Source organism: Apis laboriosa, unplaced genomic scaffold (assembly GCF_014066325.1).
Source record: "Apis laboriosa isolate Shangri-la unplaced genomic scaffold, ASM1406632v1 scaffold91_cov154, whole genome shotgun sequence".
Classification (NCBI taxonomy): domain Eukaryota; kingdom Metazoa; phylum Arthropoda; class Insecta; order Hymenoptera; family Apidae; genus Apis; species Apis laboriosa.
Window position 1 is genome coordinate 55169 of NW_025224773.1, and position 24665 is coordinate 79833.

Genomic DNA, 24665 nt, shown 5'->3' on the forward strand with positions numbered 1-24665 from the left:
TCTCCAAAACATTCATCGTTCACTGTTTACATTCGTCGAACACGCAAAACGTTCGAGGGGTTAACGCCATAGGCGCTTCTGGTTTACGCATTATTTCAGTAACTTCAAGTTCGCGGTTGTTATTAACGGTCTCGTAAAAAGACCCATGATTTATGGATCCCGTCGTCGGAAGCGTGTTTCGAGAGCATGAAACATTCTCTTCCCACCCAACGACAACATTCAACGCGAAAAAAAAGAAAAGAAAAACAATGAACGTATGTAATTAGTGACATACGCAAGATTATCAAAAGTAGGGAAAAATGTGACCGTGTAATGATATAAAAAGAGGTTAGGATTGTTGATAGAAACTTCGAGACTGATGATATTCGTGGACGTGAATTATTAGTAACATTAATAGTCGCGTGTTTGTGTTCAAGTCGCATTAACGTATATAGCATTATGTCACTTTTTCTCTATGATAGGAAATTCTTCTGGCAACTCTGTGTATATACATGTACATGTATCAAAGATTACAGATAAACCGGTAGGGAAGAGAGAACAAACGATGGCAGAGCTAGTCGTTTTATTCGTAGCTCCGATCTCTCGTAACAATTCGTTTTAATAGGCTCGATGTATATCCCGTTCGTTTTTCAAGGGCATTTATTAGATCCCTTAGTTGGCGCACGTGTTTCTTGTAGATCTTTTTATCCTCCACCGTTTTCATTAATCTCCGCTCCTCCACTTGTGTGTATACGTGTATTTTTTTTATGGCCGTTTTGAGAACATCGTTTAGAAGAAACGATCGAACGAATTTATGCGTTTGATAATAATAGATTTGGCCTTTTTTTTTTCTTCTTTTTTCTTTTTTTTTTTTTTTTAACCGATGTGTTGGTTTAATAGTTTTCGTAGGGTGGATTTATTAAGTGACATATGTATGGATCGTTTCATTGGTTAAGTTAGGGGTGATGGATGATGGTTGTGGATTTAATTATCGCGTCTCTTGAGACCATCGGATCGTTTGAAGTCGCTTAGAATGTTCTTTGAGGCTGGCGTTGGAAAAGTACTGGCGCTTCTGGAGGAAGAGTATTTAATAAGAGTGTATTTGGAAAGATTGATAAAGTTAGTTTTTTTTTTTCTTTGTAAGGTTAAACAAATATATTAACTGTCCATAATGAAAATTTTAATTTCCTTGTGAAAAAAGGAATTGCAATTAAGAAATTCAATTGAGTATTAATATTGTATACATTTTTTACTTCAAATGAAAATAACAAATAAAGAATTTTTAAATTAAAACGTTTAAATAACATTTAAAATGAAATGACAGAGCAAATAATAAATGAATGTTATTTGAATAGTTATTTGAATAAATAATCCGTTATTTCATACAAAGTAAATTTAATAGTAAATTATTCACGGAAAATTGCATAAAAAAAATGGCAGTTTAATAATCTCATTAATTATATTCTTAAGTTGAAGTTATTATAATTATTTAAAAAGAAACAAATAGATAACCACATATCAGATCTTCGTAACATAACTGTTAAAAAGAGACAAAGAGAAGAAAAGAAAAAGAAAGTAAAAAGATATAATAACGAATAGGATAAGAAAATTAAGTGTCAATTAGTAGTAATTGCACAAAGAATAAATATAATAAAAATCACATGACATTAAAATAAAGATACTTATCTCCCAATACTTATTCTCCCAATTCTATTATTGTATACTTATTCCTTTTTCTTGAATATTTTAGATATGAAATCTTTAAGAAGATATAATTGATTAGCATTATCATATTTTAAAATTAAGTTAATTTAATATAATAATAATCAAAATTATTATAAATGATTAAATTATCAAGATGTTTGATTTTTTTGTGTTAACTTGACATAATTGCACAGAAATCATTATAAACAAGTAACAAATTTCCATAAACTTCAATACTTTTCATCGTCATTTAAAATAAAACTTCTTTTTCAAAGCTAAAATACAAAATTTTCTCATTTGAATTGAAACGTAAAATTTAATAAAAACTATTAACTTCTAATTTAAAAAACGAGTAGAATTCTTCATGCAAATTATTTTTTTTAAAAAATATAGTCTGTCACCCAAAGATAATCGTCCACCATTCCCAATATTTTTTATTTCAAATATATTTTATTTCGAATATATAATAATAAACAAAAAGAAGACGAATAAAATCAGATTGTTTTCATAAAAACAAATTGATTATTTCTTATTAAGAAATCAAAATTCACGATATAGATACGAACTTAACATATCCATCCCGCAAGACATAACATGCAACAAAAATTTGATCGGCGATAAACGGACCGTAACCGGAACTAACAACAAAAGAATTTCAAAAACCAACTTTTCCAATTCACTCGCTTAACCACTTCTATCGTATCTTCCTGGAGGAGGAGGAGGAGGAGGAGGAGGAGGAGGACAGGAACGCCATCAAAACACCATCAAACTGGATAAACTCTGGTATCAAGCTCGTTCCACGTATAGCCAGGTTAAATTTTCACCCGTTTGAACGGGTTGGTCGTCCGAGGAACAAGTTATATCCCTTTACACAGGCGAAAAAGAAAAGGCGACAAAAGGCGACGGGTCCCAAACAGGCTGAAAAACACGCGACGCCGGGGTTTAAAGGGTTAAAAATACACGTCGTCTCGTGATTCAGCTGAGTCGCGGCACAATGGGCCCCGTTCCTCGAGCTCGGTGGCTCGTGCGTCGCCTTTGTTTATTTTCGTACACATACACCTTGCTGACCCTCTTACCTTGACCGTGGTGCACCTGAATTCCCCTCTATGACTCCATTGGCGTAACGTGTTCCCTCCTCGTTAGCCTAAGGGAGAGGATTTTCCTGCGTCTAGAGGGACGTAGAAATCCGGAATGGCGTGCCAGTCGGCCTTAGTCACTCCGGAATTAAAAATATTCGCGTCGAAGTTTTCTCTTTCGGTGGATCGTTTCGTTGGTTGGCCTGGCTCAAGGTGGACACGAGATTGAGAAGAAAGAACATTACATATATTTGCACGGTAATCAACGAGAACCGGACTTAAGTGACGCACGAGGAAAATTTTCTTGCGGATCTTTCGAGTGTGTCACGTAAAAAAGATCGGGATTACAAATAATCGGTATTGGGATTAAAGCATTTCGAGGGTTATTATTTTGGATTATAACTCGTTATCGTTTAAGTTGAAAGAGCTTTTTCTTTTTTGTTTTTTGTTTTTTGTTTTTTGTCGACATTTTTTGTTGATTGGTACCCTTCGAGGTATGTAATTTTATTCTAGAAGTTCTTGGTTTGGTTTTTAAATTTGATTCTATTTTATTGGATTTTATTTATCATCAAATGTTGTCTTTGCGAGTTTTATTCGCAACACATTTTATAAAATTATTAAAGTTAAAAATCTAGTATATTTATTCGTTTATTTGTATATATGTATATATTTTTCTCAATTTTTTATTTTGATTGAGTTTATTAATTTCCAAGTTTCAAATTATCTATTTGAAAATTGTGATGAATTTAGAACTGTTTCTTCTCATAAAAATGAATAAAAAATTATTTTCAATTTAATATTTTTTAATGAGAATACTCCAGATACAAATTTTAAAAATGATCTCTAGGGATGAAATTTCTAAAATGGGAATATGGATACAAAAGAAATACGAAATTTTTGATATCAACATCTATTATAACAATGTCATCATCACACACGTGTTTGAGGAAGTGAAAAATTCTATCGTATATCTAGAGTACTACGTCTCTCGCGTAACTTCTATTACGTATCATAAAAATAGTAACACTGGATGCTCGCCGAGTCAACGTCGAAGATTAAAGTGGCCATGATGTGATAAAAGCATGGTCACATGCAAGATCATTAACGGCAAAGTCATCAGCGGCTAGCTACGATATTTATGGCATTTTAAACGCTAGATCAACGCCATCCACCAGAGAATGGTGGCAATAAAAACGAGTATTTTACTTGCATTTGAACGGGCATCAGTCGATCGGGTGATTCGTTATGGGGATATTTATGGTTCATTCCTGACGAACAAAAATTGGTCGACTTTAATTACAGTGATTCTTCCTCTAAAAACAATTTTTTTTATTTCATCATGATTTTTTTCCCTTTAGCCAAGTCAGTGGTAAAATTAAATTCGGATTGTGTATCCAGCAATTTGTGTTTTGTTCACTTTTATATTACATCCAGATTGAGAATGTCTTCATGTTGTAATATGCAGTTATAAATCAGTAGGTATACTCGTGAAATATCGGAATTTATGGTTTTTCAAATGAAGTTGAATAGACTTGGTGATAAAAGAAGTGATTTTATGGATATTTAATTAATCAATTTTCCATTAGATGTTCTTGGAAATTTATGATCATGCAATTAATTTAACTATCGGGACATTTCAAACGTTATTTTGATAGTTGTAATCAAAATCAGAAAGTATAAGTATTGAAATTTTAATTAAATTGATTTCTTATTATTGAATGTTATTTGATATTTCTCATGGAATTTTATCTGAAAATTAAATAATATTTTAAAAGAATATTCTATGCAAATCAGTTAATAAAAAAGAATACAAGTATTTTAAAGTCATGTAAGAGACAATTTTACGACATTATTTTTATGAATATAGTAAATATATATGTATATTATAAAAAAATATAATTTTTAATTAATCTTATATAGTTTTAGTTAAATTTAATATTTCCATGTAATTTTACAATTAATTTTTCACCACTTCTCTCTGTTCTATCAACTTTCCAATTTGCTCTTTTATCGTGAAAATATCATTCATTAGGTCCACCTGCTACACAAGTAACGCCACCCCACTTCGTAAACATACGATATGCATTTCCGTATACATTAAAACTGAAATTCAGTGGAAACTAATTAAAATTTATATGTTCCACCAGGATCGTTAAAACGATCATCAGGACCCTCTTGCATAATAATTCACCACGTAATAAAGTAAATAAATTGACAAATTACAAGTTTTAAGTTATACTAATCTTTCCTTCTGTAATTTGGTTAAACCTAACAAATTTTATAATAAATTTATAACACGGATGATTTATAATTAAACAAATTTAACTCGTTGTATTGTTTATTAATTAAAGTTATTATTATTACGTAACAAGTAATAATTTCTCTTTAATTTTATATACAAATAATATAATAAAATAATCACGTAATAATTTATTTATTAAAATTTTATTTCTTTCGTTCGTGACTTTATTATGTATAATAAAATTTTTTTATTGATAACTCAATACTTATGATTTATCAAATTCCATTTTGATATTAACTTCGCATTTGAGAAATAAATTGATTTCTTATAATGTATTCATATAGGTATTCAATTTTTTAATTCTCATATTCGTTAAATTTATATTATTCATAATTATCACTTCGCTCTTAATGATTATTTCATCGATATTATCTATATCATTTTTTAATTGATATAATTTATTATTGTACATTCGTTCATAACATTTACCCATTTCAAAAGTATAACAATTATTTTTCCATATAATTTGCATTCGATATACATTTTCGTTTATATTTTTTTTTACTTACGATACTTACGATACTTATAATCGTAAATCGAAATTGTTTATTTTACCAGTGTATAAAAATCAATATAACTTTCCCATCCACCCAATAATATTAGTTCAATGACAAGAGGATCCTAGCCAAGCATACGTCTTTTTACCTGCTTCCATTTTTCCCCTCCATTCTTCTTTACCTAACTGGAAACAGAGAGAGAATAGAGCTATACGAGATAAAGATTTGATCGAAAAAAAGAAGAAGAAGAAAAAAAGGATAAACAGCGTGTGGTGCCACGAGAAAAATACATTTGCTTCTAAATATAGCAGGTCATTGGACGAATTTAGAAACGGTTCGCTTGTCCGGGTTTTTTCGAGCCTAGGAGAAAGAAAAAGAGATGGGGATCCAGTCGTCGGATTCTTGTAACAGCTCACTGCCTCTCCTCCACCGACCATCGATTACAACAGATCCCAGAGTGCCCCTATAAAGATTCGAATAATTTCTAATATTTTTTTCTTTTTTTCGAAAGTAAACGTGTCACACGTTCTTCTTTTATTGTGACTCAGCATGAAGCCTTGCTGGAACACGAAAATATGCCAAGTTCGAGGATTTTTACCTCCGGAATTAAATCTTCTTCGGCTACTGTTATGCGAAGAAGTCGAACGTGACCATGAATTTTATCTCGTGATTTATCTCCAATTCTTGGCTATTTTATGGGTGAAGTTTGGATATTACAAAGATGTCTTATTGTTAACAAAAACGGAAGGAAATGAAAAGAAGTTTAACCTGTAAGATGATTCGATGATGTAATATTGATGGTGGTATAGAATTTTTCTACAATAAAAGTCTATTGTAACGAAATTTTGGTTAGTATTTGAATTCTTTATTCTGTGAATATATTTGGAAATACTATTATTATTAAAATTTTGTTGTAAAGAAGTATTTTTGTAAAATTCTATTAATATATGTATTCTATTAATATACTTGTATAATAATAATTAAAGAAATTATTTAATTATTTATTATATATTCGTTACATTTAAATTATATTATATAATATAATAGCAAATATAATAGTATTTAGAATAAAAAATAATAGAATAAAGAGTTAAATGATTTCTTATCTGTTATTGTATCAGTTTGTTTCTTGATTACTTTATAATTCTCTTGTGTTTATTATTTTATTTTTTATTTATGTTTATATTTAGTAAATAAGTAAGGAAACAAGTTATATTATATTGAAAAATTATATATTTAAATATTTTTAAATTTTTCATCACAATTTTTCTATATCTATCTAATATTTAATACATTTCTTTTGACAATGGTTAAGAATGATTTTTTACTTTCTATTCATGGTATTCGATTTTCTTCTTATTCAAAATTCTTCAGCTAAAAGAAAGTTCCATATCATTCCAATATATGTATCAGCTGATTCGTACACAAAAATCGCCGTATCATTTATCAAAAATAAAAATATAAAGTTAACATTGCAAGAATTTGCGCGATCGACGTTAATGAGTTCGCATCTGTGTCAATATTTCCACAGTCGTCCATATAAATACCTCGAAACTCATTCTCGTGCATTCCACAGAAGCAATCACTCGATCCATTCGCTTTATCCAATGCTCGTTTAAGCCAGGGTGATTGCGTTAGTTTTCACCGGATGCTTAAACATTCTGAAATGATTTTTATATCTTTCTTTATCTTCTAATCCTTTAATAGACTTTTAACAGTTTTATGAATCTATTGTTTTCATATTGATCTATATATTCATATTGATTGTTTCTTTTATTAGCAAAATATAAACATTTAATAAAAAATAATATATAAATATATAAATGATCGTAATCAAAATGATACCATGAGATTTAATAGATTAATACGATATTAATTTTGTCAAGAATACTAATTCTCATACTTTTAGTAATTAAAATAAAAACAAAAAATATGAAATCCATTATTTTGATTTAATAATTCTAATTATATTGGATTATACGGAATACAGTTAAGATTAATTCAAACGATTCAACTCGTCTAGTCTGAACGAGGTTTTAAAGCCAGTTAACCATCGCTAATTAGTTTACAATAATTATCAGCTTGTGAAACATATCGTATATTGGACCAGATTTCCATTTCGCGACATTAATAATCCGTAAATAGTTCTCTTCGCAATTCAGATGATCAGTGTTCCTCGAAATAATGGTAAACGCGATGGTAATTCATTTTCTAGAAGGCAATCTCGGGGTAAATATCGCGAAGGCTTGTGCACCGAACAGCAATAGGCGTAGCTGGCGTAGCAATGGCCGAGTGAAAGGATTCTTAATCGTGTTCGAGAGATTTAGAAGTACGCGAAGTTGTGGTAAATCGGCGAGGTAACGAGAATGAAAGGTGGACAAGCCGACAAAATGGAATTCGTGAAAGTTACTCGAGAATAATTTTATAACTTAAAATATGATGTAAAAATTGTTTCATAATATCGTTTGATAATATCTAAAAAAAAAAAAAAAAAAATATATGCGGAAAGATATAAGTAATTCGAAATTCTTTTATCTATATTTAACGTATCGTCGCGATGAGTATTTGGAAAATAGAAAGAAATACGTAAAATTAGATTGATCGATATAATTTTTTTTATTATTCATATCGAAATTTCGGCGAAATATTAATCAATATTTCCCGATTTTCTCCGAGTTGTGTCCCCTTTTTATAATATTTAAACAATTTACGATTCCAATTACGATCCCATATAAGGAGAAAAAAAATTTTTAAATTCACATTTGCGGCATTTTATCGCCGCAAAATGTCTAACGGCAATGTCTTTGAGTTAAATACTGAGAATATTATTTTAATATCTGTAAAATAAGACAATGTAATTATTTACATTGTAAGTATGTATTATTTATGATGTAATTATCAGTAAAATAAATAATATTAAAGTCAGTTAAAAAGAGAAATCTCTAAAAAAAGCACTTTGCTAACTAATTACGATAAGTTGATCGTTTAAATATTTAAATCCAATATTTAAATACGAAGTTTATTATATTCTAAGAAAAACATATCATTATTACATAGTTATTTCATGCATCTGGATGAAGTTATAAAAAATAGGATAAAATTTCGTTACAATACATCCATCAATTTTAGAAGTGAAGGAATTTCAAAAATTCTTTTTCGTGAATCAATTAGATTCTTTTTTATGTTCTATATACAAAAATTATTAAAATAGTTGGATTTAATAACCATTAATTCAAAGGAACTTAAATTAACTTAAATATTAATAATAACATAAGAAAATATTTTCATATCTTTTCATATCTTTATTTTACAATACACACGGAAGACCATCAAGACCAAAAATAAACACGATTCGCCAATCAGAAACACAGTATCGATAAAATGAAGAGTAAAATATCTGCAAGCCTGCTCGTACTGTTTCTTGTTCATGAGAACGTCTTCGTAATACATACTCCGATCTTGAGTAACCTTAAACCCTATACGGGGCACCACGTGAAACCTGCGATACCTGTAATTCACACAAGTGCTCTATTACAGGAGTTCAAGTAATTGCTGATTCAGGAGCAAAGAGCGCATGATACGATCATTAATGGACGATATGGAGAAATTCTAGAATAATTAGCCAACATTTTTCATAATATAATTCTATAGCGAACAAATGATTTATGACTTTACACTCTGTATTTTATAAAAAGAAATTTTTTTAAGCGCGTTAAAAATATTTTAAATATATGTTAATGCAATCGTTTTTACTTGTAAAAAATTGAAAATTATGATCGTTAATTCACTTCCTTATATTCATAAAAATGAGGGTTATGTATTACATCATAAAATATGAATAATTGTAATTAAAACGATTAAATATTGGTAATCTCAATAACGAAATTCTTAATAAAATCGTAACTACAAATTATCTGCCCCTAAAAAACAGTTTGCATCTTAATTGGGAATCGTGATTTACTATCGAACACGCAACAAACATAATTTATTTATATACAAATTTATTTGAATTTCCCACTAGAAAGTTACAATCGATTTCAAATGCACGGAAGCTAAATATAAGAGTATATTTTCCGAAGCTTTTCTTTCTTGGAACTGCGCGTGCATTTGCGACTAATCGCACAAGAATTTCTAATTGGAACAAAACTATATCTCATAACATTGTCAAACTAATGAATCACAATTCATTCCTTTGTACATCGGTTGAAAATTATTATAACTATATCTTTTTAAATAGTTAAATAGTTTAGTAGTCTTTAAATATAAAATATATCTTTACGAATATTTAATATCAAATTTATATTTTTATTACTTACCATTTTATAATTCATGATAACTTGGAGGTTTCATTGATGGACATACGAATCTCATGAATCGAGTTTATTTATATTCGAGGAAATGGTAGTAGGCACTTTCTTTGAGTATTTATACGCAAGGAAAAGGATGCGACATGGAATGCTCGACGGACGATTTTAACCGTTCGCATTACGGTTTAGAATTTTGTTTACCTAAATATATCAAAAGACAAAATGACTCGAAAAAATAATCATCAACTATTCTCTCACTATTAATATTTCTCACTATATTAATTTGGATAATAGAATGTTTGAAAAATTCAAGTCTATCGAATATTTAAACTATCTTCACATTGTCGCCTCTATTCTCCTTTCATCTAAAACATATTTAAATTGTTTATAATTCAATAAATAATTTCTAACTGAAATTTTTACAATCTTTGTGTTTCTTTTAACCAAATATATATCGTACATATAATAATATAATAATTAACCATATATATATATAACACCCTATAGATTCTACGATTCTACAACAATATGAAAATATGTCCTAATTTCCATTCCGGATGAACGTCCATTATGGTTTTCTTCTGTGGCAAAGAAAAGAAGGTGCGGAAAAGAAGACACAAAACACGATGGTGAAAGAAGGCGTCGGGATAAATAGAAATTCACTCCTCCAGACTCATTAATCATCTTCAGGGGCAGGTGTCTATGATTAAGAGTAGAGGGGACGCGGTGTCGTATTGGCAAACCGCCAAACTCTTAATTCTTACGACGACCCAGACGAACTTTCAGTCGTGCCGATTATTACCGCCTCTCTTCCCAACCTCTTTGGCCACTGGCCAAACATGTTGCAAACATGCTCCGGAATTCCCCTCGCGAACACCTTCGATACGTGCGCGTCGTACGCCACAGGGATCACCGATCATTGAACGAGGAAAAAAATTCTCATGGTTTGAGAAAAAAAATTTTCGATTTTTTCGAAGAAAGAGAGGAGAATAAGATTTATTTGATTCAATCTGTTAACTGGAAAGAATGTTTTTTAAAATTATCACGTAACCTCGATAGATCTTAGAATATGTTTTTTTTAAAAGTATATAGATATATATATATACACGTTGTTTTTATTTGAGTATTTGATCGTGAATAATCGCATTTCTTATTACACAAGATTATATCTCAAATTGTATTTCAAAGTAACAATGAATAGTACAAGAGATTTCTTTCTGTGTCAGGATAATAAAATATTAAGGGAAAAATATAAACGATACTTTTAATAAATAAGTAAATTACTATATTTAATTTTAATTAAGCAAAATTTGATTAGAAATTGAAGAAATAAGGGAGATACTGAAGAAACTAACATTTCAAACTAACATCGAAAACCATTTATCTATCGTCAGCTCCATTCTCCGAGCTTCAACTTCTACATCTATTTCAAGCACCATGCAAATAATCAGACCAGTCGAAAAAGACGCAAACCATTGAAACACGCAACATCCCAATTAAACACCCCCCCATAAACAGACCTATCATTCCCACATCCTCCAAAAAAGAACAAAAGAGAAAAAAGAGGAAATACAAAACCCATACATACACTTTCCATCTCCATCTCGAGCATTGAGCACAAACTCGAACACAGAAAACGCAAAATCAAAACGTGGAAAACCATTCAGAACCATTATCCCTTGGAAAATCGAACGATTTGCTCGTAAATCTATTTCAAGACGGCTCATTGCCTATTTACAAACATCCTCGTGGCCAAGCAAGGTAAAAGCGAGGAAATAAAGCAGAGACACGAAAGGAACACGAGAAAACCGCGAACACACAGAGAAAAAGAAAGAGAGAAGGAGAGAACTATCACCAGTGTACACGTCACACATATACGAGCACACGATACCGAAGCACCGCGATACTAGCGGCGAACACGGAAAAATAAAAAGAATAACAAGAAGAAGAAGAAGAAGAAGAAGAAGCTGCCGCCTCCGGGAGAGGAGGCCCTCGAGGTCGTGGCTGCGTAGTTCCTTTACGTTGGCTCCCACGAGCCTCAGCCACCAACAGTCGCTTTCCAGATCAGATTCATTGACCCCGCTGAATCTCTTTCTCTTTCTCACTCTTTCCTCACGGTGGTGGTATTCCCTCAGTGAGTGTGTATTAACTTGATACTTTTTCTTCGCGACATCCAACTGGCAGAGTAAAGGGGGAGGATCATTGGAAAAGGGGGGAAAAAACAGCGGACACTACTAATGCGACCGAATCATTGCTTCACGATTTCATGGTTATTGGAAACGATGATAAGGCGAATGGGGTGGTTTTGAAAGATGTTTATCGAGTTGAGGGAGCGATGACGTTAAATATGAATGGAAAGATAATATAGACTCTGTCTATAAATTTTATTATTCACGAGAAACGAAAATATTTTAAATATAATAACAAAATAAGTAATAATTCTAATAGAAGTACTTATATCGATGAAAAAAAAAAGTGATTTGCCAAAGAAAATCTATAGATCTCGATAAAAGATCTATTTTTCTTAATGAAAATGAACGTGTAATGTAATAAAAATATGATTGTGAAAAAAGACAAAATCTGTAATAATAATACTATTATTAGTAGCTTTGTTTTGCTAAAATAAAAAATTTGACATACGAATTTAAAACGAAAAATGATGTAATTATGATTATTAACTACGATTTATCAACGATAGAGATCGTGATTGCTTCAATTTCTACATTAAAAATTACTTCCCTCATTGAACTCTGGATTTAATTAATTTTCTAATTGCACACTTTATCACGAGATATCTTACATTAAAACTGTATTCAAAAAATTAAAAAAAAAAGGAAAAAGAAAAAAATACGTATAGTAATATCCACGAGGCATATTTCTGTGCGTGCAAGCGAAACTGAAATTAATTGGGGAAAGAGGGGAGCAGAGAAGTAGTACAGGTTCACCATAAGCTCGTTTATCTCGAAGGGCGCTCCAAGGGTTCCGATGCGGCGCCCCAGCGGAGAAAATAAACGATCGAGCAAACAGGAAGCCAAGTGCACGGAAAAAAGTTGCGTGCCCTAGGCAGAGTGCCAATGCCCGTGAACAGGGAATCTATGAAGGTCTTCGAGACGATTGCTCGCAGAAATTACTTTTGGGGGAGTGAATTTTATTTGAGAAAGTATTGAATCTATAAAAAGGATTCAATACTTTTTTTTTTTTATAATATTAATTCTTAGAAATGATATCTATATATATTTAATCAATTTTTTTCTTTCTTCGTAGCATTGATTTTCTTTCTTTGTAGCATTGAAAATTTTAATTTAATCAATGATGACCTTCGAAGTATGGAATATGTACTTCAATAGATAGATAAATCACAGGCACAGTTGATTATGAGTATTAATTTATGATCGTAATAATAAATTTTATGTTTCATCACGCAATTGTAACACATGTGGAAAATATGTCAGTGACAGGATTCAATCTATTGCGCTGCATAAATGATCTAGAATTGTAGATAGCGTTTAATCAAATGCTATTAAAGACGTCTCGATGTATCATTTAAAAAGATATTCTTTTGTTAAGAATAATTTTTATTAGATCGATGTAAAAGTTTTGTAGATATTTCTTTCATTATTTTAAGAACACATTTTGAAATGTTCTATAATTTATCAGGGATTATTCAGCATTTCTAGAAATTATTTTATAACTATGTTTCAAAATACCTATATTATTTTAAAGGTCAATTGCTTCACTTGATGATCCCTTTTAGAAGTTAATGTCAATTAATTTTAGTTTTTTTTCTTTTTTTTTTCTAGAAATTATTTTAAAACATGCACATATTTTAAAAGATATTATATAACCCAAAATTATTTCATTTAATTTTTTCAGATAATTTAATCTGATATAAAAGTATTAAATAAAAGATAATAAAATAAAGTATTCTATTTAAAATAAATAAAAGTATTCTATTTAAAATATGTTATTATATCAAACTAGCTTTACTTACTTATTAAACATTCCTATTCCACTTAATATTTAATCCTACACAATAAAATCCCATAGAAAAGAGAAAATCCCCCTTTTAATCGCATTAAATATAAATCCTAGTCCGTTTAAAGATCTATCCATCATTTGATCGATTCACTATACAAAAGCTATCAAATTATAAATCCATTCGAAGATTGATAAGTATCCAGCAGAGAAGTCGAACACCTGTAATCGAACAGTCAAAAGAGAGGCAAAAAAGAGAACACGCACGATACATATATACGCATATGAATAGTCACGTATCGAACGGTGTGTTTGAAGTCCGTAAAAATGCAAAGAAGGAATAGGAGGGGAATGAGAGAGAGAAAGAGAGAAAAAAAAAAAGATTCATGCCTCGAATATCTTCTGGAACTAGAACACGAACAGAGCGGAGAACCTGGCCGGCCAGAGAAACCAAGAGTAGCTGGTTTACTAATCAGCCGAGAAACGCCACGATTACAATCCCGTGGAATGTGCTTAGAACTGTCGTTTCGAAAGGCTTCTACTCTCACGTTCTAGGCGGCACTGTATAGTAGTATTCCACGTATGTGTGTGCACACACGTTCTCTGTGCACCGGTTATTGGAATTCAATTCGTCTAATTGTAGGGATTGAACAAGATTGTACACCTAATCTTTTAACGCATTAACGCAATTTTTTTCTAGATCTATACATACGCGTTTCGATTTAAAAATCTTAGGATAGTTAAGTAATATTTAATACAATATGCACTTTGCTATTTCAAGTAAGATGAAGTCATGAAGTGGTATTCGTTTAATCGTAGGATTAAGCGAAATCATACGTAATCTTTTAATGCTTACATTCTTTTCTTCGAGTTATACATGTATATTCCTATTTAAAAATTTTAAGATATTTCTTAAAGTAATACTTTTAAAAATATACTTTTTTATGTGAGGTTATAAAATTATAAATTGGAATTTAATTTTAATTTAATTAGAGAAGAGGATCCTAACTTTTTAACATATATTCTTTTTCTATACATTCTTTTTTCAATTTATATGTGTATACTTTTATTAAAAAATCTTATAATTTATTATTGTTATGAAAGAAATATTTGGACTTTTAAAATTAATATATTAAATAAAGAGATCAAAAATTAATGTTTATCACTAATAGATTATATAACTAATAGATTAATTAATTGCTTATTAATCCATTAATAAACTTATTTTTAAAAGTAGAGAGTATTCTATGATTTATGAATAAGAATATTATAAGAAGGATATTTGAAATATAATAATATATTTGAAATATTATAATATAATTAATCTATATTAATATAATTATATATAATTAATCAACATCTTTAACTTTTCTTATCTAATATTCAAGAATCAAATATGATAAATACATTCGCGATTAATAATTTACTGGTATTATAAAATAGAAAGTTGCAAGATTCTGCAATTAAAACAAGAATAAGAATTTGATAACCTACTTTCAAACCTACTTTCAATTTTTAATATCAGATATTATAATTTCTATTGCGTATTATTAACTGAAATACATTGCAAAATTCTCTTTTTTTAAAAGAATTATTTTAATCATTTTTAGTTTAACCAAAAATTTAAAATTTTTGAATATCTGAATATAATTTATATTCTTCTAGGATCGATGTGTATGGTCGATGTACCGTTTAGAATTGTTTCGAAACCGTTCGCATTATGTAAATCACAAAGATTAATATCAGGTGTAATTAGAGTAACGTTGTGTATAATTTACTGTTGATCTTGAGGAAAGATTGGAATCTAGCGTAGCTCTATAGTCTTGTAATTTTATAACACTGTCTAAGAATAAATCGTATTTATTCATCGACTGTGGATATATGATTTGATATGAAAATATTGAAAATTATTTTTCTGATAAGTCTAAAACAATAAAATATAAATATCGCCGATGAATGTCATAAAAATCATTTTTTATATTTGATTAAATATAAAAATAATTGAATGAATAGATATAAAAAAATAGTTGAAAAAATTTATTGAAAATTTTACTACTTGATTGTAATCCCAATGTCACTAATGGATTTTACTTGTTGTTGAAAGCTATTATCGAATTTTACCAGTGAGAACAGGTTGACGATACTTGAAGCTAATGCATTGCTTAAAATTACCCATCTATCCACAAAAAAATCAATTGATGTGTTAAAAAATTTTATGATTTCTTTTTTCTTTAATTCTAATATCATTAATGGCATAACTAAATTAAAAAAAAAATTAATAGCAATAACAATAATAAAAAAATTTCACTATCTTATGAATATCAAAGATAATTATAAACTCACATTAACATTTACTTCGCTTAAAATTATTTAATAGTTAAAAAAGAACGTAAGAAAAGATCATTATATACGAATCTGCAAGATCAATGACAATTCAAGTTTCGCAATCTGTACACAGAAGTCCCAGGGTTAGAATTCATTGAAACCGCTTGTCCTTTCGAAGATTTCGTGGTAAAAAGTTATTTAAAGAGAGGTCAGACTGTCATGAATCATTGTAGATTCGAGAAGCATGACACGTTGGCCTCGGGAGGAACGAAAGTTCACGAAGACACCGTCTGCATTGCTCATCTCGAGGCTGTTTAACCCTCTTGCAGTCTCTTTCCCTACTAATATTGATTCTTATCGACATATATGCAACATATCTTTAAAACATTATCGTACATGTTTTATGATCTCCGCAGGATACAATTTAATTTAAGAAACCAATGATTAAAAGCAAAGATTTGATCATTATTTAATTAAACATTTTTTAAAAGCAACAAATTAAAGTAATCTAACTAAGTCTTATAAACATACTGGGATTTACAATGATATTTAATTTTTCAAGATATCGAATTTTTAAAATAAAATACGTGAATCATTAATAGAAATGTCAATTGATGTAAAAATTACAAGAATTACAAGATAATAATTATATAATAATAGATAATAATTCGCAATGCAAAAAAAAAAAAAACACAGAACCACATGTAAAAACATTTTTTCCCTTTCCCGGTAGTGTACGCTCTTCTCGTGCATATTTTACACGCTTCTACCCTCGTGTTTGTTCAAACAGCAAAATGGACGCTCTGGGAACACTCCGAAATTTTCCGTCGACTACTGGAAATTTCGGTGAATTTGTTGAATTCTCCGGGGATCGCGCTTGATTGTTATTCGACGATGATTAACGCATCTAAATTCCGTAGCACGTAAATGTTAGCTCCATCGATTCCACGGCTGAACATAAAACAAATACACTCTATTTTCTGTAAATATTAATATGTACGAATTACAGAGAGAAACTTAAAGCGAATAGATTTCAATGTTTCTTACGTCTCGAACATGCACGAAGCAAAATTCGTATGGGACTGTTTTTTATTCAAATATTGATGTTTCGTCGAAAAGTTAAGATTTTTTTCTAATAAAATTTAAATATATACTTAAATATTGATCATATGAATTTTTAACTAAAATTGTTAATATATCATATTTTTTTTAATTTAAAATTAATATTCTTTAATTTTTCTTTAATTTTTAATCATTTTTATTAATTTTTTTTCAATTCTTTTTTAAATAAATATAATAATTATTCTAAAAATTTTGAACAAATATAAATGATGCTCTTAGATATTGGTTTCTTTTTTATTTGTATAATATAATACAATAACACATTGAAACATATAAAAAAATACTTTTTAATGTGTTATATTAATTTCTAATATATTTCATTATTGTGACGATATAATTTATAAATTAATTTTATCAAATGAGTCGGTAAACTTATACATCATCAAATTTGAATATAATGTATATAATAATCATTAATTAAGTTCTAGTAATTTCGCCAATCGATGTGTTTAACATACATGTTTTCCATTATAACGAGCTGCAAAGAAAATTTACATAACAGAAAACTGATACTGTATATAAGAAATTAGAACAATGTATTTGATATCATCGAACGAAATATTCTGTAATTAATTGCCAGGTAAATTTGTATTAATAATTATATTAGTCGTTAAAAATTCTCATATAATAATAATTATGATATAAACTTGCAAATAACTTTTGATTTTTTAAATTTTTATTTCAATTTTTTGGTATTTCTTAAATTATTTAATTTTTTGAAAATTAAATTTTAATATAATAAAATTTGAATTAAATATAATAATTAGAAGAAAATATTCTCGAAAGAAAATCAAGAAATGATTCAGTCCCATTCATAAATCATTTGTTTGAAAAATAAATATCAACATAGTTTCATAAATTCACGTTCTATTATGAATAAACTAAATATTATTACATTCTATTGTCAATTGTTAATACTATAATAATTTTTATTGTGATTAATTATTGAATAAATATATAATAATTTAACAATAGATTAAATATAAGGATAAATTCATAATTCATATATATATATACATAAATCGATTATACATTTGTAAAAAAAAAATCGAAAATATCTTAAATTATACAAAATGATCGTATTAACTAAATTAAATTACATACAGTTTCTTTCCAAATGATTTTAACTTACGATTTTATATATATACAAAAAAGAAATTTTTTAAATGCTTAATTCTTTTGCTTAATTCTACATAAAAAAAAAAAAACAGTCAATAACTTCAATTCGAAATTTAATTTATAATTTCATCCATTTATTTTATAAAAAAAAAAAAAAATTGCTGAGTTTTTCATTTCATTTAAAAACTCAGATTCAGTGAATTTCCCTAATATGTAATTCAGAATCAATGGCTGTTATCACGATGCATGCTAGACGGAGCGAATAAAACGAGAATTCGTTCGGCAATGTGTCGAGCCGGTTTGCAAGTGCAAACGAGCGCATGACGATAACGTTATCGGTACTCGTTGTATTGTCAATCGCAGGATTCAAAGAATAGCTGTTTGAAGTAGTGATGCTGTTATCTCGCGTGAAGAGAACTTTCGATATCAAGACGATTATACGCTACTTACAAGCCTATGTACTTAATAAGTGCATGCTTAAGCCATTGACAAACGCACCCTCCTAATACATACATAGTAATGGATCTCGTGAGATCGTCGAAGAAACTGTTACCGGTTATCGACCGAGGGGAGAGAACGTTCGAATTCATCGGATAGAAAGTGCACGCGATTACCGAACGAGCGTCCAATAGAAATTTCTGCCGGTCGATTACGTAACGGAAGCTGCGATCTCTCGGGGATTTGATGCAGCGTAGCGTAAACTGTGATCGCGACTCGCTGAGAAATAACGTTGGTAATTGAGAAACATGGTTTGTTCAAAGCGAACTTGTTCTCTGGTTGAGTTATAAATGGTTCATTTTGTGCACATTGATCGATATATATAGAATAAAAAATCCGAATTGTACGCACTTAATTCTCGGAATGCATGAAAATTGATTGGTAGATTAAAATTTATCTAATTTTCATTAATTTTCTGAATTTGTTGAGACATTGATAAATAAAATTTTAAGTTAACGTAATATTGATCCATTAATTAACTCAAAGTTCGTGAGGGATAAACCAGTGCCTGCACATGATGATCTTTTTCCATTTTGAATTGCGAAATTCGAGTAAACGATTTCCTTTATCACTTATTATTGTGATAAGATAAGTTGAGTATAACTATGAGCGGTAATAAAGACAGATGGCTTATTTATTACATTAGTTTTTCACGTTCTAAATATTTTATGAATGGGATATAAAAATAGGTCATTGGGAAATTGATAAAGTTAAAAAAAAACTTGATAGATTTCAAAAACTATCCTCGATTATTTTTATTTCAAATTATTTTTATGGATATTTGAAAGGATTTTTTGGATTTATTTATTTCAAAATATATAACTATATTAAAATATTTTAATTTTGTATAAATATAAGAGAATGGTTTGAAAAATAGTTAGAAAATAATTTATATAATTTGTTTGTGTGTTATATGTAATAAGGATTCGTTTCTTGCTGAACACATTGTACAATAAATTATTAATTTATAAAGATGAAATCTTATTCAATATGATTATTTACGATCAAACCGCTTAACACAGTTCAAAAGAAATATTCATATATTGCATAAATATTAAATTAATCATAGAACTATGTGTTATAACAAAAATAAAAAATAAATAAATAAAAAGAAAAAATATGAAAAAAGAATCGGTTAAATATAAATATTTTGTAGCATGGAGTTGAAAGACATGGATTGATGAATCTAAAGTTTTGTTTGAAAAGAAAAAAAACAAAATCGATGTCTGGTTTTTTTCCCGTTCAACGATCAGATCGTTGTGCTTGTGGCTATTAGGCCGGTTTCTCTTTATTTATAGTACTTTGCTATTTCCATGAGTCGCAGGGATTCTACTAACTAACTAAAAGATCGCGCAAAATTATCTTCTTCTGATCGCAAAACGTATTGGAAAATGCATTTATTCTGCTTTGTTTATCAAAAAAATAAGAAAATAGTTATTTTTTTGGTTATATAAATACATATATAAATAGAAGATTTTTGAAATGTGGATTTGATATGTATACCATTGGTCATAAATATTTGAAAATTCTAATCAATTGATAATAATATATGTAGTGAACTTTTTTATAATTTAATATTAGCAAATTATGATTTATATTTTTTTATTAAAAATTATATTATAATATATTATATGTAATATATTTAAAATTAAGTAATAACTTATTACATACTTTCATACACAAGAGATTATTAATATTATTTCATTAACAAGTTATATAAATAAGTGATAAGCTATATAAATAAGCGCAAATAATATAATTATTTTATTGAAATCAAAATCTTTTTATTTTTAAAAAAATTATTTTCTTTCTTTCTTCAAGAGTAAATGTTTCATCGAACACGCGTAGGTCACGCGACTTTCTTGCAAAATATATAAATCACGTGCGTAAACCGTATGATAGCAATCGTCTGGAACAATATCATCGGATTGATTTGTTTGATTACGCGGAAATTCAACGCGAGTTCGCATAATTTACAACATTATTTTCGTTTTCTCATGATTCATATCATCTTGTCTCAAAAATCCATGAACAATAAAAAAGATAGTGTGAAATACAATAGAATCTTCATTATTCTAATAGTATCATTTTTATTATTTTAATAAAAATATATACAAAACATTTCGTTAGTTCAATTTTAATATTTTTAAATATAAAATGAAATAGAAAGAAACTTTCTCTTTAAAAGATTCTTTTATCTAAAAGATTATAAATTTAGATATAGAAATATCATTTCGAAATTTTATTTCTGTTGAAATCAAATATTCACAAAAGCAGAAAGTCAAGAATTGTATTTTATTTTGTTATTTATTAATATATATACTATAAAAATAAAATACAATATATTATAAAAATAAAAAAAGGAAAACTATTTGAAAACATAATACTTCTTACGAACGATTAAAAATTTGCTAAATTTTTGCTTATTTCAAATATAACACAATTTATTTAATCAAGTTTATTTATTAAATAAAGAGAGACTACATGCAGTGTTGCAAACTAAAATTTATTCTTGAAGTACGCCATGTTTAAGGAACAGAATTGTTTATTTATTTTTCTTTGAAATAAATTTTCCTGATACAAGAAAAGAAATAAAATATACAAATTTATAAGCTTCGTATTACATATTTTATCATATAATAAAGTAATCATTTTAAAAAAAGAAAATAATTAATAAATTATAAATATTTATTGCTACTATAAATTCTAAATAAAAATTAAATAATTTCTTATCCAAAAAAATTTAAAGGAAAACATCTTATTGACATATCGAAAATACCAAACTTAGATATGGTATGATTAGGACTAAATAGAGAAAATTTCCATTATTATAGCGCACTTAGTCCCTTAATAGCCTTTAATAGAGACACATAATTCGTTCACACGCATCTTTAGATAACCATGTACAAGAATGTGGAACATTTTTGCCGGTATCTTCAAACAGAGAAATTCTTAAGCACTTTCCAGTTCGCCCTATCATCGACCCTTTTACTGTACGATACAGAAGTCACTATAATAACGATTATTATCGATGTTTCATGTTAGAGGCATTTGTTTTTTTAGTCTTTCACGTTTCTCTGATATTTGTATACCGTTCTATATCAATTTGAATTTGGATTACAATAGAGAATCAACAGAATTATTAAAATTTCGTTCGAAATATGCAAAAATGTTTTTAAAAAGTATCTAAAAATATAAAAATATTTCAAGTATAAGATAAAAATTATTTAAAAGAAAAATATTTTAAAATATCCTAAAATAATTCAAAATATCTTAAAATATTTCAGAATATTCCAAAATATTCCATAAAGTAAATGATATATAGCCGGAAACCACAATGTTGATAATTGTATGATATCAAGTCGTGAAAGTCTCAAATCTTTGATTAGGAACGGAATTAATGTGGTTTGAGAACAGAAATTAAGGTCGAGGATGGGCGGACAGATCTTTTTGTTTGAGAAGACAAGATGAAAGAAATTTAGGGAAAGTGTGACTATATATTTTTCTCTTTCTATTAGATTCTTTTTAAAAGCAGTCTTTAATTCTTGATCGATAATATACTTTTTTGAAGATAATTAAAAGAGTAGTATTTGAAAATGAGAAAATGAAAACAGATTTAAACCTACTGAGATATTCAGAAAATTTTATAACTGTTTTATTTTTGTTTACTGTTTTTGTTTACATTAAACTATTAATTGTTCTTTTTTTTTATAATATTATAAATGAAATGTAATTTTTTATTTCTTCTTTCGAAGAATATAAGAATAAAGATATTAAAGTAAGTATCCATCTTGAAATATTAAAAAAATTAATTATAAAATATTATTATATAATTTATAACATTCATTGAATCGTAATCAATGCTATTGATGAAAGAAAATATCATAATATCATAAATTTAAATCTTATTATAATTTAGAAAATAAAAAAAAAAAAGTAAAAATTAGAACAGATAACGAATATTTTCGTTGCATAAACATTGAACTACAATCTCAAAGATCACGCAATGAAATCACTGTATTCATGGATTACAAGAGAAAATATAGGTTCCTTGTATAATCTGACCTTTGATTTGATTTTGTTGTAACGCTTCAACATCTCAGATTCAATGCAACTTATTCAATGCAACATTATTCAGAAAGGTTGTACAAAAAGAGAACGTATATCGAAAAAATTATAATTTTTCAAAAATTGTTTTTCATCATATTGATTATCTATTATATTTTTCATTCTTTAGAAATATTTTGTACATTTTATCTGCATATCAACAATTAATTGATATTACAAGACAAATAATGCATTCAATATGATATTGTCATATCTTTAAAGATCAAGGATATCAATACAAGATATCGGCATAAGAGTCAAAAGGCTGTTAGAAACTAATAAAGATCATATTAAATATTTGCACAAAAGTTTCTATAAAATCAATATGATTACGATCTTTTTTATAGTTTTTTCATTGACGATTATTATATCATTGATACTTGAAAGCATAATGTTTTGTAATTAACTTTTATAATTTACTTGATAAAGTAAAATTAAAATATAAAAATCAAAATATATCATTCAAATATCTTAATTTTAATTTTAATCTTTTTTTTTATCACGTTATTACAAATAAAACTTAATCGAAACTAAATCGAACAATCTATAAAACTATAAATATTATCTTAATCATAAAACAAATAGTTTCATTCGATATAATAACTAGAACAAAATTGTTATTAGAAAATTTTTGAAAATTTTTATTCCAAAATGACACAACTTACAATAATTTCGTATTCCCTGTTCATCTTAAAAAAAAATAAAATAATAAAATTAAAGTACATACAAAAAAGCGAGGCTTCAAGGAAAGAGATAAAAAATTCATCGATCATTCTTGGTGAAGTTTCATTTCGGTCACGAAATCTATTGGCGCCATCCCACGTTCCTTCTTCTGTTCGCTCCTCGAGGATGCCTGACACGTTCCTGAATCCGAATCTCGTGTTTGTACGGCCTATTCATGGCGTAGACATAATCGTGGCGTGGCTGCATAACGGTAAAAACAGATCGGCGTGCATTCACTTTTCCCCGTTCGAAGCGCGTGCAGTTTCTATCTCATATACATACATGCGTATATATGAGCGCAGACGAAGATCGCTGTAGGCAATATCTTTTAAAACTGACGAGTCGTCGATTCATCCAGTCATCATGTACAAATAACTGATGGAATTATCCTTTCGTGCTGAAAATGGAACCGATCTGCATCTGTCTCGATTCTTTTGATTTCGAGAGCGGAAGAATACAAAAGTTGTATAATATTGTGGATCACAAATGAAACGGTATATAAAGTATAATTATTGAGATTCAACGCGAATTATAAAGAAATAAACAATTGAGAAACTTTCTAAAATTTTTATTAGAACTTTCAGTTTTTGCTATTTAAATTTTTTCTAATTTTTATTTCTTCATTTTACATTATACAGAATTGTCTTGTAATTTATGATTTACAATCGTGATATTATAAAAATAGAGTTATTATAGCAAATTTTTAAATTTTTGCGCCATCCATGAAATGTGAATTAAAATTAAGGATTAAATTAGGTTGCAATTTATCTTTTTCTGTGTCAAAAATTTTTAAAATAATTTAAAATAGAATTTTTATGTGATTTAGTTTAATTTAGAAATGAAATAAAATTAAAATAGAATCTGTTTTTTTTTTTTTAAATTCCAATATTTACCTTTATGCAGAATAAAATTTGGTAATAATTAAGCATTA

The 24665-nt window shown here is 28.1% G+C and overlaps 1 protein-coding gene across 1 annotated transcript in view; it reads left to right on the top strand.

Annotated features, from left to right (window-relative positions):
- The window catches only part of LOC122719634 (probable serine/threonine-protein kinase dyrk2), a 57959-nt gene that overhangs the window by 30134 nt on the left and 3160 nt on the right, over positions 1-24665 (top strand). The window lies entirely within an intron of this gene.